We start from the raw sequence: 15328 nt of genomic DNA, 5'->3' as shown, positions 1-15328 counted from the left end.
CTGACCTTAAAATAAGTACTTTAGGCATTACGAGCAGCAGAATTAGAACCTGGGGCCACGGGTCAAAGGAACTCATGAAAATGGAGATGAAAATGTAAATGAAAATGGAGATGAAAATGGAGATGAAAATGTAAATGAAAATGTAAAGAGTTATCACCCAAGCCAAGTACAAGATGTGCCTTTTCCAGGGGAGAAGCTAGAAACAGAAGGCTTCTTCTCCCCTGGGGCCTGTAAATTAGGTGTAAAGAGACAGTACATGTGGGGCCTGTAAATTAGGTGTAAAGAGACAGTAAAACTCGAACCTCTGGGGCATAAATCTGCGAAGTTTAACAACAACAACAAAAAAAACAGATTTCAGAATAAAAAATTATTACTTCTTATAATTTCATTGAGAACAAATTATCTATCTTAAAAGCTTATTTTTAAACCAAAATTTTAGTTTGGTATTGCTGTATTTTTAATATTGTAGCTAATTTTAATAAGACCTTATCAATAAACCTATCTACCCCAGTCAGTTCTGACAACAAAGTAAGATTTTCATAAATCTTTTATAACCTCTAATAATTTTTTCTATTTTGTAACTTTGTATATCCACTTGATTTTATTTGTTTTTAAAATGTCTTTAATTTAAAACAATCCCTCAAAACCTCTTAACTAGGCTACTGTGTTTCCCATCAGAAAACCTCAGTTTATTTTCTAAAAATCTCTGGATTCCAGCTGTTTCAACATTTAAGATTTTCACGTCTCAATGTAGAAGACGTCGGCCTGTCATCTGCCTTTCACGGAGCGTCTCACACTGTAGTTGGTACCGAGACCTCCTGACATGATGAAGGAAATGCTGCTGCGTTTCTTCTGGGTCTATTCTATGGAAGTGTGTATAAAATTGGCCTTGGAAACAGAACATTTTTCTAAACAGAGGAAAATATTTAAGGCCAAAGGCTTGATAGAATCAAAAATGCAAACTGAGTCATAAAACTCTAAAACCAATTTGTAAACTCAGAGACAAAATCCGGAGTTGAGGAAAAAATAAATAAATCAGGAAGACATTTTAAGTACAAGTGGCCCATGTGAAGAAGCTGCAGTGAGAAGACGGACGTGAGCCTACCTTCACCATATAGCAGAGGCTTCCATTCCTGAGGTCCAGCTGCAGTTCAAACCCAGCTGCAGTTGGGGTGAGACAGGGATACGACCACACAGCATGACCTCAGCCGACAGGTCATCAGAGACGTTCAAATGAACGCAGGAACACGCCAGCCATTAATTTCCCAGTCCAACTGCCGCCTCCAGACCAGCGACTTCACAGGACAAGGCCACTCAGAGTCCATGCCTTCCATTTCAAAATCTGAATCCCACACCCACAGTACTATTCCCTGTGTATGAGATAAACGTTAAATGAGGAAAAAAGACCCACCTTCCAAATATATTTGATAGTGAAAATTTAAGGGTGAAGAGGGTCAAAACACATTCAGAATAAAATGAGGTTCCTTCCTGGATTTGAAAGACTATCCCCACCCATTTTACTATTTCTGAGTCATCAGTAATTTCTGTATTCGGCAATTTTAAATTTGTCTCAGATGGAAAGCATAAATGCCTTAGTATAAGTCATTTTTTTCCTGCATAAGAGTCGTTCCTGTTTCAGTGGTGCTTTTGGAGTCCAGTGGTGCGATCTTGGCTCGCTGCAACCTCCTCGGGCCCCAGATTCAAGCTGCATTCTCCCAGGCCCCAGCCCTAGTAGCTGGAACTGAAGGTAAGTACGCACTCCACCACACCTGGCTAATTTTTGTATGTTTAGTAGAGATGGGTTTGAAGTGTTGGCCAGGCTGGTCTTGAACTCCTGATCTCAGGGGACCCACCAACCTTGGCCTCCCAAAGTGCTGGGATTACAGGAGTAAGCCACTGTGCCTGGTCTAAATTTAATTTTTAAAAGTCAATCTCTAAAAATATAACTCATAGTAATTGTATAAACTCTCTTATCAGCTATCTGTATTATCTACTGTTTTTCTCTGTATGCAACTAAGTTGCATACTTACTGATTTCTGAATCTCTTTGAGTTCTTGAGATATTTGGTGTGAATGTATACATGAAAGACTGGCTATTGACTCAGCTGCATGAACAAAAAAGAAGCATTATATGTTCAACAATGTAATATTGTCTGGAAATACATAAAGGATGATTTTCTAAATGGAGAGTTCTGATAACCTCAAACTCCAGGATTAAATGTGTTTGGCTCATCAATCAACACAGAAGGAGGGGGAGTTGGGGCAGGAGCTTTATGCTGGACAGGCTAGCTGAATAGAAACCTTCCACAGGTTACGGGGGAGCTGTGAACATTCGTGAGGTTGGTCCTGATGCATGCATACCAAACATACATACATGCAACATAATGCAATCTACGTTCACTATGGGGTGGAGACCTATTATCAAATGTATTCACAATGAGTCTCACAATTCCCCGTGGAAGGTCTTCGAGACACAAGGCACACAAGTGCACGGCCTCTGTAAACCAGCCAAGTGCACAGCCTCTGTAAACCCGCCAGAGCCAGCCCGTGGTGGGTGGTCTCTTCCCAGGAGTGAGTTACTGAAACCGGTTTCCTGTCCAGTTGGAGCTGCAGTTACGGCTGCTGGAACAGGGCTTGGGGGCCAGTTACTCGGTGTCTGGTGGTGCTGCTACAACTGTTCATAGTGCTCATTTAGCTGCTAGAGAGAAAGAAACTCCATGGCAGTCCGAACGGTTTATTCCTTGTTTAGGGGCGTGTGGATCAGCCCTGCCTGGCATGGCTGCAGGTGCTGCTTGCACGCTGGTACTTTACTGCCACAGAATCTGCTCCTATCCGCCTGGGTGACCTCCTCGGGATTGGAACATGCTGCTGGACACCGGCTGTGTCTTAAACGTGAGGAAAGGAAGGGCAGTGAACGCAGGCATCAGGCTCACCCGCCATGGCCTGATGCCCAGCACTGGAGCAGGTGTGAGAGGCCTGGGGGCTGGAGACGGGATGGTCCACAGGAGCCTCACTCTGGGAGCAGCGGCCCCAGCTCACGGGCTCCACTGCCCAGCTGCACTCATCTACAAAGCCAAAGTGCTCCACTCCGGCACCCCTGCTGACAGCCTGTCCTGTCTCCCAGTGCCCCTGAGTTTTAAGCATCTCTGCCAAAACCATCAAGAAAACTCCGGGCTCTGCAGATGCATGAACAGCCTCCAAGTGCATACACTGCACTCAATAAATGCCAAGGATAGCTACTCTCCCTGGTGTCCAATGAGACAACAGTCACTCACGCGGCAGTGCAGTCTCAGTTCCAGACTTAAATTCCTCTTCCCAACGGTGGAGTGGGGGACCCGCAAGTGCAGGGCCTCTGCAGACACCTCTCCTCCTGGGCCTCCCCAGCCAGGACTCCAGTGGCCTGGAGGAGCAATGGGAGGAGGGAGCAGAGCGGAGGGCCAGCTCCTGGGCCTCGGGGCCTACCTATCCCTGCACACACAGGCACAGCCCCTCTCTTCCTCAAGGCTCTTCCTCCAGCACCCGGCCTGAGCCACCCACTGGAGAACACGGACATCCCTCCCCCATTCTGTGCAGGGAAACGAAGGCCCAGCACTCGCCTCTTACACTCATGGTGAAATTCGTACCCAGACCTAAGTCTCCTGACACCCCTACTAACGACATGTAGCCCTCTGCGTGGGGAAGGGTCCAGGCACAGTTGAGGCCTGGGGGAAGGAGGTCTCTGACACGTTCCTGTGGGTTCCCCAGGATGGTGGCGGATCGCCCAGGAGAATCAGATGATCCCACGCCCTCCTCAAAAGAGACCTGGGGCTCAGGCACTGATGAAGACGCCTCTGGATGAAGCTGCTTGATGGTTTGGGCAGAGAAATGCTTAAACTCAGGACACTAAAAATGGGACAGGCTGTTGGGTTTTCCAGATGTAGACAATGGGCAGAGGGCTCAAAGAAATGCCATTCCAATGAGATGCAACTGGCCAGCAAGCCCAGGAAAAGATGCCTGGCAGCACTGTCACCAGGGAAAGGCAAGCCAGAGCCACAGTGAGATGGCACTGTGCACCCACTGGATGGCCAGAGTTAGACCAGTGGTCTGAAGACTGAGCGAGGAAAGATTTGAGCCCTTCCTGGGTCATGACTTTTCAAAGCTCTGTGGGGCATCCTGTGTGTGACCTGCCAGAGGAGTCTCCTGCAGATGACCTGGGGGCTGCCCACTGGTGCTGGGTCCCACAGCCAAGGATGGCCCCTCACCATGGCAGAGCACCGTGCCCACATCCCCAAGCACCTGTGAGCCCCATTTCCCCAGGTGAAGAGGGCCGGGCCCAGAGCCCCACTGGGCTCAGTGTCAGGCTGGAATGGGCTTCCCGGGGTGCAGGAGACACCCCACAGGCCATGGTGGAGGAGCAGAAGAGGGAGCAGACCAGGACGACACCCCTGGTCCACTCAGGACCAGCCCCTGTCTGCCAGGTCTGTGCCAGCTTCAGTGGCAATAAAAGTGTGAGGAAGAAACGCAGTGAGCCCTCTCCCTCACTCGCCCACCCCAGCTCATGCTGCACCCCCAGCTCACCACCCTCGGGTCTTGGCACCCGGAGTGCACACCTCCCCCAGTATCCCCCAGGTCATGACTTAAATTCTAGGAAACTACATTTTTTCTCTCAGGAACACAAGGGTGAGAATTTTCTAGAGTCATGGAGACACAGGAGGGACCTGGAAGTGACTGGGCTGGCCCCTGTCCTGCCTCCCCTGCCCCCTGCCCAGGGCCACACCACCCCTCAGGTGCTTCCCTGGAACTCTGGGCTCTGCAGAACGCAGACATCAGCAGTCCAGGGCACCGAGGAGCCCAGGGCCAGGACCGGAAGCACCACTGCCAGCACCCAAATCTGGAAAGTGGCTCTGGTGCCCCAGGACCTGGGCCTGCAGGGCCGCAGACATCTCCCCTGAGCTGGCCCCAGTTCCTCTGGGATCACTGGTGTCAAGGAGGAAAGCTTGCACCAGGTGGGTGCACACCTGTCCAGGTGCACAGGAGACCTGTGGTGGTGACTGGGCTGCTATAATTTGTGGAGCCACCCATGAGGCAAAAGCCAACAGAGATGTTTGCTCAGGGCTAAACACCAATCCCTCCAGGACCCAGGTGAGCCTGAGCTGCGGCCCTCAAGGTCCTGCCTGCACCGTGTCCCTCCCTGGGCTCTCTAGGGGGCAGGAGCCAAGCAGAATGGAGCTTCAGGAACAAGGACACCTCACCGCCTGCTCTTGCCCAACCCCTGCCTTGCTGAGGGTCTCAGAGGGGACGGCTCAGGGATCCACAGGCCTCATGGCCTTCAGGCTCAGGGGCAGAGGGCAGTGGGTTCCCTGAGGCCTCCAGATCACACAGCTGTGAGGCCAGAGTTCCATGGAGGCCCAGGGATCATCTCAGAGCCATCCACAGGCCTAGGCCTGACCTTAGAGCTCCAGGAGGGAGGCCAAGGCTGGGAGAAAGGGCAGGACCACAGGGGCTGCCGAGTGTCCTTGAGCCTGGGTCAGGAGAGGGCCTGTCTTCTGAGGTCCCCTGGGGAAAGCGGAGCCTGCCTCAGGGGCACAGCATCACCTCCCTCAACCCCAAGCCTGGCTGCCTTTCTGATGGGGGAGCCAGGTGGGCTCTGGGAGGCCTAGAACCTTCTCACCCCTCCCAGCCCCAAAGGGTACAGTTCCTGCATCATGGCCCCCAGGGGACTCCTGACCGCAACCTCTCCGAGTCACACTGAGCCGCAGCCTCCCAGGGGCCGAAGATCCCCACCCCATGGAGCATGGAAGGCGGCCCTGGCAGACCCAGGTACAGACAGGCACCAACCCCGCTGCCGGCCGGCGCCTGCTCCTGCAGGAGACCTGCCATGGCCCCTGCCTGGGGCCAATGTTCTCCGAGCTGAGGCCGGGTGGCCTACGACGCTCAGCCCGCTGCCATCACAAGGAGAAAGGCGCTTCTCAGGGCTTTGTGTGCACAGGGCCACCTTCGCGCTTCGCAGCGGCAGCAGCACCGGACGTCGCCTACACCATCGCCCTTGCGCATCAGGATCGCTGCAGAAAGGACGGTGGCTCTGGCCGGCGGGTCTCAGGGGCGGGGTGCGGCGCTCAGCCCAGTCGCCCCATGCCTGCCCAGGGCTTGGCGGACCCGAGGGACACTGTGGGCATGGCACCTCCGGGCAGGGACCCCTGGGCAATCTGAGCTGCTGCACGCCCTGCTCTGGTCTCTGCCCGTCAGGCGAGCGCCGTGCGCGAGAGGAGGGGCAGGGACAGCACGCAGGCGGCATGCAGGAGAGGAGCGCGGGCTGTGCAGGGGCGGAAGCGGGGCGGGGGCCGGGCAGGGGCAGGGGCAGGGGCGGGGAGGGGGCCAGGCGGGGGCAGGGGCGGGAGCTGGAGCGCGGCGCGGGCCAGGCAGGGGCGGGGTCCGGAGCGGGTAGCCGGCCGGTCAGGGGCAGGAGCGGGGCGCGGGCCAGTTAGGGGCAGGGGCGGGAGCGGGGCCAGGGCCAGACAGGGGCAGGGGCAGGAGCGCGGCGCGGGCCAGGCAGGGGTAGGATTCTCCTGCCTCAGAGTCCCAAGTAGATGTGATTACAGGCACCCATCACCATGCCCAACTAATTTTTTTTGTATTTATAATAGAGACGGGGTTTCATCAGGTTAGCCAGGCTAGTCTCCAAGTCCTGACCTCAGGTGATCCACCTGCCTCGGCCTTCCAAAGTGCTGGGACTACAGATGTGAGCCACCGTGCCTGGCCTCAGTTGCAGAATTTCTTTTGAATTCGTTTTTTTATGTGTATGTAAAGGTTACAGAATGGTGGATTTTATGATGGTTTAAAAATCGTGATATCCATGTTATAGAAATGTTTGCTCTCACAAAAAGAATGAAGGAGAAACAAAAACTTTCTGCGGGCCAGGCACGGTGGCGCACACATGTAATCTCAGCACTTTGAGAGGCCAAGGCAGGAGGATCGCTTGAGCCCAGGAATTTGAGACCAGCCTGGGTGACATAGTGAGACCCCAACTTTACCAAAAAATTAAAAATTAGCTGAGTGTGGTAGCACGCTCCTGTAGTCCCAGCTACCTGTGAGGCTGAAGTGCGATCCCTTGAGCTTGAGAGGTCGAGGCTGCAGTGAACCATGTTTGACCACTGCACTGCAGCCTGAGTGACAGTGCAAGACCCCGTTTCAAAACAAAAAACAAAAAACTTTCTCAGACAAGCAAAAAAATGAGAGTTATTGCCAACCGATCTGCCCTACAACAAATGTTAAAAGCAGCTGTTAAGGGAGAAGGGAAGAGATGTAGGTTAGAAACTCAGATCCACATAAAGAAAGGAAGCGTCAGGAAAGGAGTACATGAAGGCAATAGAAAATCTTTTATATTTCCTATTCTTAGTTGATATCGTAGGTAACTGCCTGGTTAAAGTAATAATAGCAACATTGTGTTGGGGTCCATAGTAAAGGACAGGTGAAATCAAGAATAGCACTCTTACAAGGGTGAGGAGAGAGGAACTGGGAATATTCTGCTAGAAGACACTGGCACTGCCCATGAAGCGGTAAAGTGCAATTTGAAAGTGAATGTAGATTAATTGCAAATCTGTACTGTGAACTCTAGGTCAACGAATTAAAATGTTTTGAAAGAAGTATGATTACAATGCTAGAAAGTAAAAAGAGTAGAATCATGTAAAATTCTCAATTAAATGAGAGAAGACAGAAAAATAAGGGAAGGTAAGAAAAACAAGGACAAGTGCACCTGCTAGAAAACAGCGGCAGACATTGTAGATAGTAATCCAACTATCTCAATAATCATTTTAAATGGGAATGGTGCTAAATATACCAACTAAAACACAAAGACTGTCAGTAGATTAAAAAAACAAGACCCGGCCGGGCGCGGTGGCTCACGTCTGTAATCCCAGCACTTTGGGAGGCTGAGGCGGGCGGATCACAAGGTCAGAAGATCGAGACCATCCTGGCTAACACGGTGAAACCTCGTCTGTACTAAAAATGCAAAAAAATGAGCCGGGCGTGGTGGCGGGCGCCTGTAGTCCCAGCTACTCGGGAGGCTGAGGCAGGAGAATGGCGTGAACTCCGGAGGGGGCAGAGCTTGCAGTGAGCCGAGATCGCTCCACTGCACTCCAGCCTGGGCAACAGAGCGAGACTCTGTCTCAAAAAAAAAAAAAAAAAGTTATGAGCAGCTCTGTACCCACAGACCCAAAGCTTAGGTGAAACAGATCAATTCCTTGAAAGGCAACCAACCAAAACTCACACATGGAAAACAGATGATCCGAATAGGCCTGTGTCTGTAACAAACTGAACCAATAAACAACCTTCCAAACAAGAAAACACCAGATGGTCTTGTTGTCAAATCTCGCAAACATTATGGAAGAAATGGTACCAATTCTCTACATTCTCTTCCAAAAAATAGAAGTGAAGGGAATAGGCTGGGCGCGGTGGCTCACGCCTGTAATCCCAGCACTTTAGGAGGCTAAGGTGGGTGGATCACGAGGTCAGGAGATCAAAATCATCCTGGCTAACATGGTGAAACCCCGTCTCTACTAAAAAATACAAAAAATGAGCCGGGTGTGGTGGCGGGTGCCTGTAGTCCCAGCTACTCCGAAGGCTGAGGCAGGAGAATGGCGTGAACCCGGGAGGCGGAGCTTGCAGTGAGCCGAGATTGATTGAGCCACTGCACTCCAGCCTGGGCGACAGAGCGAGGCTGTGTCTCAAAAAAAAAAAAAAAAAGAAGTGAAGGGAATACTTCCTAACTCATTTCAGGAAGTTAGCATTTCCTATCAAAATTAGATAAAAACTTTGGAAGAAAGGAAAACTACAGACCAATACCTCTCATGAACATAGATCAGTGGTCTCCAACCTTTTTGGCAACAGGGACCAGTTTCATGGAAGATAATTTTTCCATGGGACATGGTGGGTGGGGCAGATGGTTTCTGGGTGAAACTGTTGCACCTCAGATCATCAGGCATTAATTAGATTCTCATAAGGAGCTTGCAACCTAGATCGCTCAGATGTGCTGTTCGCAATAGGGTTCACACTCCTATGAGAATCTAATGCTGTCGCTGATCTGACTAGAGGCAGATCTCAGGTGGCAATGCTGGCTCACCTGCCACTCACCTCCTGCTATGTGGCCTGATACTGATCGTTACTGGTCCCAGGCCTGGGGGTTGGGGATCCCTGATATAGACGCAACTATTAGCAAAATATTAGCAAATTGAATTTATGAATAAATGTGAATCTGTGAATACACCACAATTTAACAGGATTTATTTCACATGTGCAAAATAGGTTCAACATTTAAAAAACCAATCTGGCTGGGTGTTGTGGCTCACGCCTATAATTTTAACACTTTAGGGGGCCAAGATGGGCAGATCACCTGAGGTCAGGAGTTCGAGACCAGCCTGGCCAACATGGCGAAACCCTGTCTTTACTAAAAATACAAAAATTAGCTGGGCATGGCAGTGCACGCCTATAGTCCCATATACTCAGGAGGCTGAGGCAGAAGAATCGCTTGAACCTGGGAGGCAGAGGTTGCAGTGAGCCGAGATTGTGCCACTGCACTCCAGCCTGTGTGACAGAGCGAGACTTCATCTCAAAACAAACAAACAAACAAAAAAACAATGTAATCTGTGCCATCAGCAGGCTTAAGAAAAACTAGGCTGCGTGTGGTGGCTCATACCTATAATCCAAGCACTTTGGGAGGCCAAAGCGGGAGGATCACATGAAGATGCTGGGATTCAGAAAGAGAGATGGAGGGAGAGACAGAGAGAGACTGAGAGGTTCATTGTAAGGAATTGGCTCATACGATTATAAAGGCCAGCAAATCCCAAGGTCTGCAGGGTGAGTTGGCAGGGTGGAGACCCAGGGGAGCCAATGGAAGCCAACTTCAGTTCAAGTCTGAAGGACTGAAATCCAGAAGAGTCAAAGGTGTGGTTCCAGTCTGAAGGCTGGCAAGCTCAGACCCAGAAAACGCCAATGTTTTGGTTTAAATCCAAAGGCAGGAAAAAAGCCTTTTTGTTCTATTGAGGCCTTGCATTGATTGCTGGAGGCTGCTCCCATGATGAAGGGCAATCTGCCTTACTCAGTTTACTGAGTTAGATGTTAATCTCATCCAAAACACCCTCATGGAAACACCTAGAATAGTGTTCAATTAAATGTCTGGGCACCCTGTGGCTCAGTCAAGTTGCCATAACATTAACCAGCAAACCTGGGAATCCTGAGCCCCAGGCTCTGTCAGGGCGCTGGTGACTCCAGCGAGGGAAGGGCCCTTCACCTGCTCACCTCTGTGGCCTTTACACGTTTTTTGTTTTCTTTTGTTTTTGGTTTGTTGTGTTTGAGACAAAGTCTTGCTCTGTTGCCCAGGCTGGAGTGCAGTGGTACAATCTTGGCTCACTGCAACCTCCATCTCCCAGGCTCAAGCAATTCTCCCTGCCTCAGCCTTCCAAGTAGTTGGGATTACAGGTGCCTGCCACCATCCCCGGCTAATTTTTATATTTTTTAGTAGAGACCAGGTATCACCATGTTGGTCAGGCTGGTCTTGAACTCCTGACCTCAGGTGATCCGCCCACCTCAGCCTCCCAAAGTGCTGAGATTACAGGCGTGAGCCACTGTGCCCAGCGGCCCTTGCACTTTTGACCGGCCATCTTATTTCCATGAGCCGACTGTTAAACTGCAAAAACTCTCTGCACTCACTATGTGGCCATGATTGCCCATGCTAAACTCCTGCTACCACAGTCCTTGATTGGCAGCGGCCCACCTGTATTTCACTGAGGCCACACCTCCTGCTGTTGACTCAGAGCGACTCATCATCAGAGCGGCTCCTTTGTTGGCAGGGCAGGATAGGATGCTGTTACCCAAACAACACCTGCTTTTTTTTTTTTTTTTTTTTTTTGAGACGGAGTCTTGCTCTGTAGCCTGGCTGGAGTACGGTGGCGCGATCTCGACTCACTGCAAGCTCCGCCTCCCGGGTTCAAGTGATTCTCTTGCCTCAGCCACGCCAGGTTAATTTTTTGTATTTTTAGTAGAGACGGGGTTTCACCATGTTAGCCAGGATGGTCTTGATCTTTTGACCTCGTGATCCACCCACTTCGGCCTCCCAAAGTGCTGAGATTACAGGCATGAGCCACCACGCCTCGCCTACCTACTCTTCCTCTCATTTTATGGTCAGACTTCCACCACAATCTGACATTCTCTGGGAATTTGACTTCAGTCTTACAGACCCCACTTATTTCCAATGTTACTTAGAGCAGCACTTCCCTCCTTAACCTCCTTCTGTGAAGTTATTTCATACATTTGTAATACAGACAGATTCTCTTGTCATAGTCTACGTTCCTTCCTGGGATCCTCTGACCTCCTAAATAATCATAATAATAATAATTATTATTATTATTATTGTTGTTGTTGTTGTTTTGAGATGGAGTCTTGTTCTCTGTTGCCAGGCTGTAGTGCAGTGGTGCGATCATGGTTCACTGAGACCTCTGCCTCCCAGGTTCAAGTGATTCTCCTGCTTCAACCTCCCGAGTAGCTGAGACTACAGGCACATGCCACCACGCCAAGGTAATTTTTGTATTTTTAGTAGAGACAGGGTTTCACCATGTTGGCCCGGATTGTCTCGATCTCCTAACCTTGTGATCCACCCACCTTGCCCTCCCAAAGTGTTGGAATTACAGGCATGAGCCACAACACCCAGCCGTAAATTATTTTTTAAAATTTGCATACACAACGGTTCACTCTGTGCTAAAGGGCCTCTGAAGTTTAACAAAAGCGTCATGTTATGTATCCACCATTACAGTATCATACAGAGTAGTTTAATGACCCTAAATTATCCCCTTACCTCACCTATTCAACCTTTCTCCTGTCTCCAAATACCTCTGGAAACCACTGATCTTTTTACTGTCTCTAGTTTTGCCTTTTCCAGAATGTCATATGTGATTAAAATCATATACTACATAGTTTTTCAGACGTGCTTCTTTCACTTAGCAATATATATTTAAGGTTCCTCTATGTCTTTTTGTGTCTTGATGGCTCATTTCTTTTTAGTGTTAAATAATATTCTACTGTAGGAATATACCACAGTTTGCTTATCCCCTCACCTGCTGAAGGACATCTTCGTCACTTCTAGTTTCCAGGGATTATGAATAAAGCTGTTATAAACATTCATGTGCAGATTTTTGTGTGGATATAAGTTTTCAAATCAGCTGGGTAAATATCTAGGCATGAAATTGCTGAAATACGGCCAGACTATATTTAGCTTTGCATGGAACTGCCAAACTTGAAGTGGCTGTACCATTTTGCATTCTCACCAGCAATGGTAAGAATGGTTCCTGTGGTTCCACAGCCTCACCAGCATTTGGTATTATCAGTGTTTGGGGATTTTAGCCATTCTAACAGGTGTGTAGTGTTATTCCACTGTTGTTTTAATTGGTAATTATTTCATGGCAAGCAATGTTGAACATCTTTTCATATGCTTATCTGCCATCAGTATATTTTCATTGGTGGAGTGTCTATTCAGGTTCTTTCCCCTTTTTTTTATTTGGGATGATTTGTTTTCTTATTGTTGAACTTTAAGATTCTTTGTAGGCCGGGCACGGTGGCTCAAGCCTGTAATCCCAGCACTTTGGGAGGCCGAGACAGGCGGATCACGAGGTCAGGAGATCGAGACCATCCTGGCTAACACGGCGAAACCCCGTCTCTACTAAAAAATACAAAAAAACTAGCGGGCGAGGTGGCGGGCGCCTGTAGTCCCAGCTACTCGGGAGGCTGAGGCAGGAGAATGGCGTAAACCCGGGAGGCGGAGCTTGCAGTGAGCTGAGATCCAGCCACTGCACTCCAGCCTGGGCGACAGAGCCAGACTCCGTATCAAAAAAAAAAAAAAAAAGATTCTTTGTAGGCCGGGCGCAGTGGCTCACGCCTGTAATCCCAGCACTTTGGGAGGCCAAAGCGGTTGGATCACGAGGTCAGGAGATCGAGACCATCCTGGCTAACACGGTGAAACCCTGTCTCAACTAAAAAAAATTAAAAATTAAAAAATTAAAATTAAAAAAAAATTAACCAGGCATGGTGGCAGATGCCTGTAGTCCCAGCTACTTGGGAGGCTGAGGCAGAGAACTACTTGAACCGGGGAGGAAGAGGTTGCAGTGAGCCGAGATCGCACCACTGCACTCCAGCCTAGGCGACGGAGCGAGACTCTGTCTCAAAATAAATAAATAAATAAAAAGGAGTTGGGCATAATGTTTACTGTAACTTCAAGACAGAGGCTTTAAATTCCTCTAGTGTCTTTGGTTTTGTCTCCTTGGTTGTCTTCAGGTTTCCCTAAGAGCTTCTTAAATACTGTGTCTAATAGCTCTCTCAGCTACAATCCACTACTGTTACACTGGAGCCCCGTTGATGTGGTAGCAAGGTTTACGAAAGGGGGAAGCACATTGCTAATTTTATGATTAAATCTTGGTCTTTTAGTGCGTCCATATCCCTGGTGTCTTCACAGGTGTCTTAGCTTTGTCCCACCTCCTTAGGTGAGACAGGAAGGCTAGAGGCGGCTGGAGCTGGGTGGCTGTTGTAAGGCCTCGGTGAGACAGGCTCTTTTCTCTTGGAGAGTAGGCTTTTGTTACGGAGATTGCTCTTGGTGTTTTTATTTTATTTATTTATTTATTTAGAGACGGAGGTTCGCTCTTGCCCAGGGTGGGGTGCAATGGCGCAATTTCAGCTCACTGCAGCCTCCTACCTCTAGGGTTCTAGCGATTCTCCTGCCTCAGCGTCCCAAGTAGCTGGGATTACAGGCTCCCGCCACCATGCTCGGCTGATTTGTGGTTTTTTTTGTTTTTTTTTTTTGTGTGTATTTTTAGTAGAGATGGGGTTTTGCCATGTTGGCCAGGCTGGTCTCAAACTCCTGGCCTCGGGTGATCCGCCCGCCTCAGCCTCCCAAAGTGCTGGGATTACAGATGTGAGCCACCGTGCCTGGCCCACTCTGGGTGTCTTTAAATGGTTAGTTTTCCCTTCCTCTGTCAGAGACAGGAGGGGATTTTTCTTGGGTCTTCACCAGGAGTCCACATGCTGACTTTGTCAACATGACCGCTTAAATATTCCTAACCAGTGTGTGGCTCCAGCAGCTGCTTCTCTAGCTAAGGATCCGCCTGCCTCTCCAGATTGTGGAAGACGGTTTGCCCTGCAACCTCATTTCTCTGACGGGTCTAAGATAAGGAGTTGCTTTTCAGTCCGTTGCACTTTACTTCTTGTTGAAAGGATGGGAATGATGACTTACAAGCTGTTTACATGTTGATGCTGGAGCCGAAAGTTGTTTTTCTCTTTTTTTGTTTTGTAAAAAACGTTCTCAAGGCATGAGGGCTGAGATGGCAAAAAGGCCATGTGTACATCCATTTGGCCTTTTGGGAAACAGTCTGCAGCGGAGTCGACCCTCCGTGAAGGGAACGCCTGATGGCGTCTGGTTGATCCCACTAGGGAGGGCTCCTACTGGCTCTGGGGGCTTAGCTGGCCTGCATCCCCAACCCCGCTCCCTTGCCTCATTCTGGCTTCACCATCTCTTCCTTGGACTGGGCTCTCTGCTTCCTCAGACTGCACCCTGCAGTCCACCCTGGGTCCCCCAAAGGATCTTTGTTATCCCCCAAAGGATCTATGTTATAGAACACAGGTAAGTGTTCAAAAGTTCTCCCCTGGCCAGGCTCACACCTGTGATTCCAGCACTCTGCGAGGCTGAGGTGGGCAGATTGCGAACATAGTGAAACCATCTCTCTACTAAAAAATACAAAGAATTACCTGGGCCTGGTCCCGCATGCCTGCAATCCCAGCTACTCGGGAAGCTAAGGCAGGAGAATCTCGAACCCGGGAGGCAGAGGCTGTGGTGAGCCAAGATCACACCACTGCACTCGAGCCTGGGCAACAGAGTAAGAGAGGCCCTGTCTCAAAAAGAACAACAAAAAAAGTTCTCTAGTGCTTGAAACTCCTCAAAACCCCTGCACCCCTAGAATAAAGTACAAGTTGCTTAGTGTGGCATTCACAGATCCTCATGGCTCACCCCAGCCTTCCCTCTGCTGCCCACCTCCCTACTTCTGCACAGTATTGGGGGTGCCAGGAACACCTCGAGCTCCTCCCAGGTCACTGACACACATGCTTGCTCCGGGCTCTCTGCCTTTGCACATGATGGTCCCTTCCCTTTCCTGCTGACAAATTCTCCACCAGCAAGACTTTGCCTCCTCGGGGAAGACTTCCCCAAGCACTCTGTACAGCCCTCATTTACAGTGCCGCACTCTGGGTCCCACTAATGCCCCGTCAGTGCTCCTCAGCACCAAGCAGCAGAATCCCTGTCTTCCTCGAGGCAGCGGAGC

The sequence above is a fragment of the Papio anubis genome, chromosome 5 (assembly GCF_008728515.1).
Source record: "Papio anubis isolate 15944 chromosome 5, Panubis1.0, whole genome shotgun sequence".
Classification (NCBI taxonomy): Eukaryota; Metazoa; Chordata; class Mammalia; order Primates; family Cercopithecidae; genus Papio; species Papio anubis.
The sequence above is the reverse complement of the archived record's forward strand: the minus strand, read 5'-3'. Positions refer to the sequence as shown.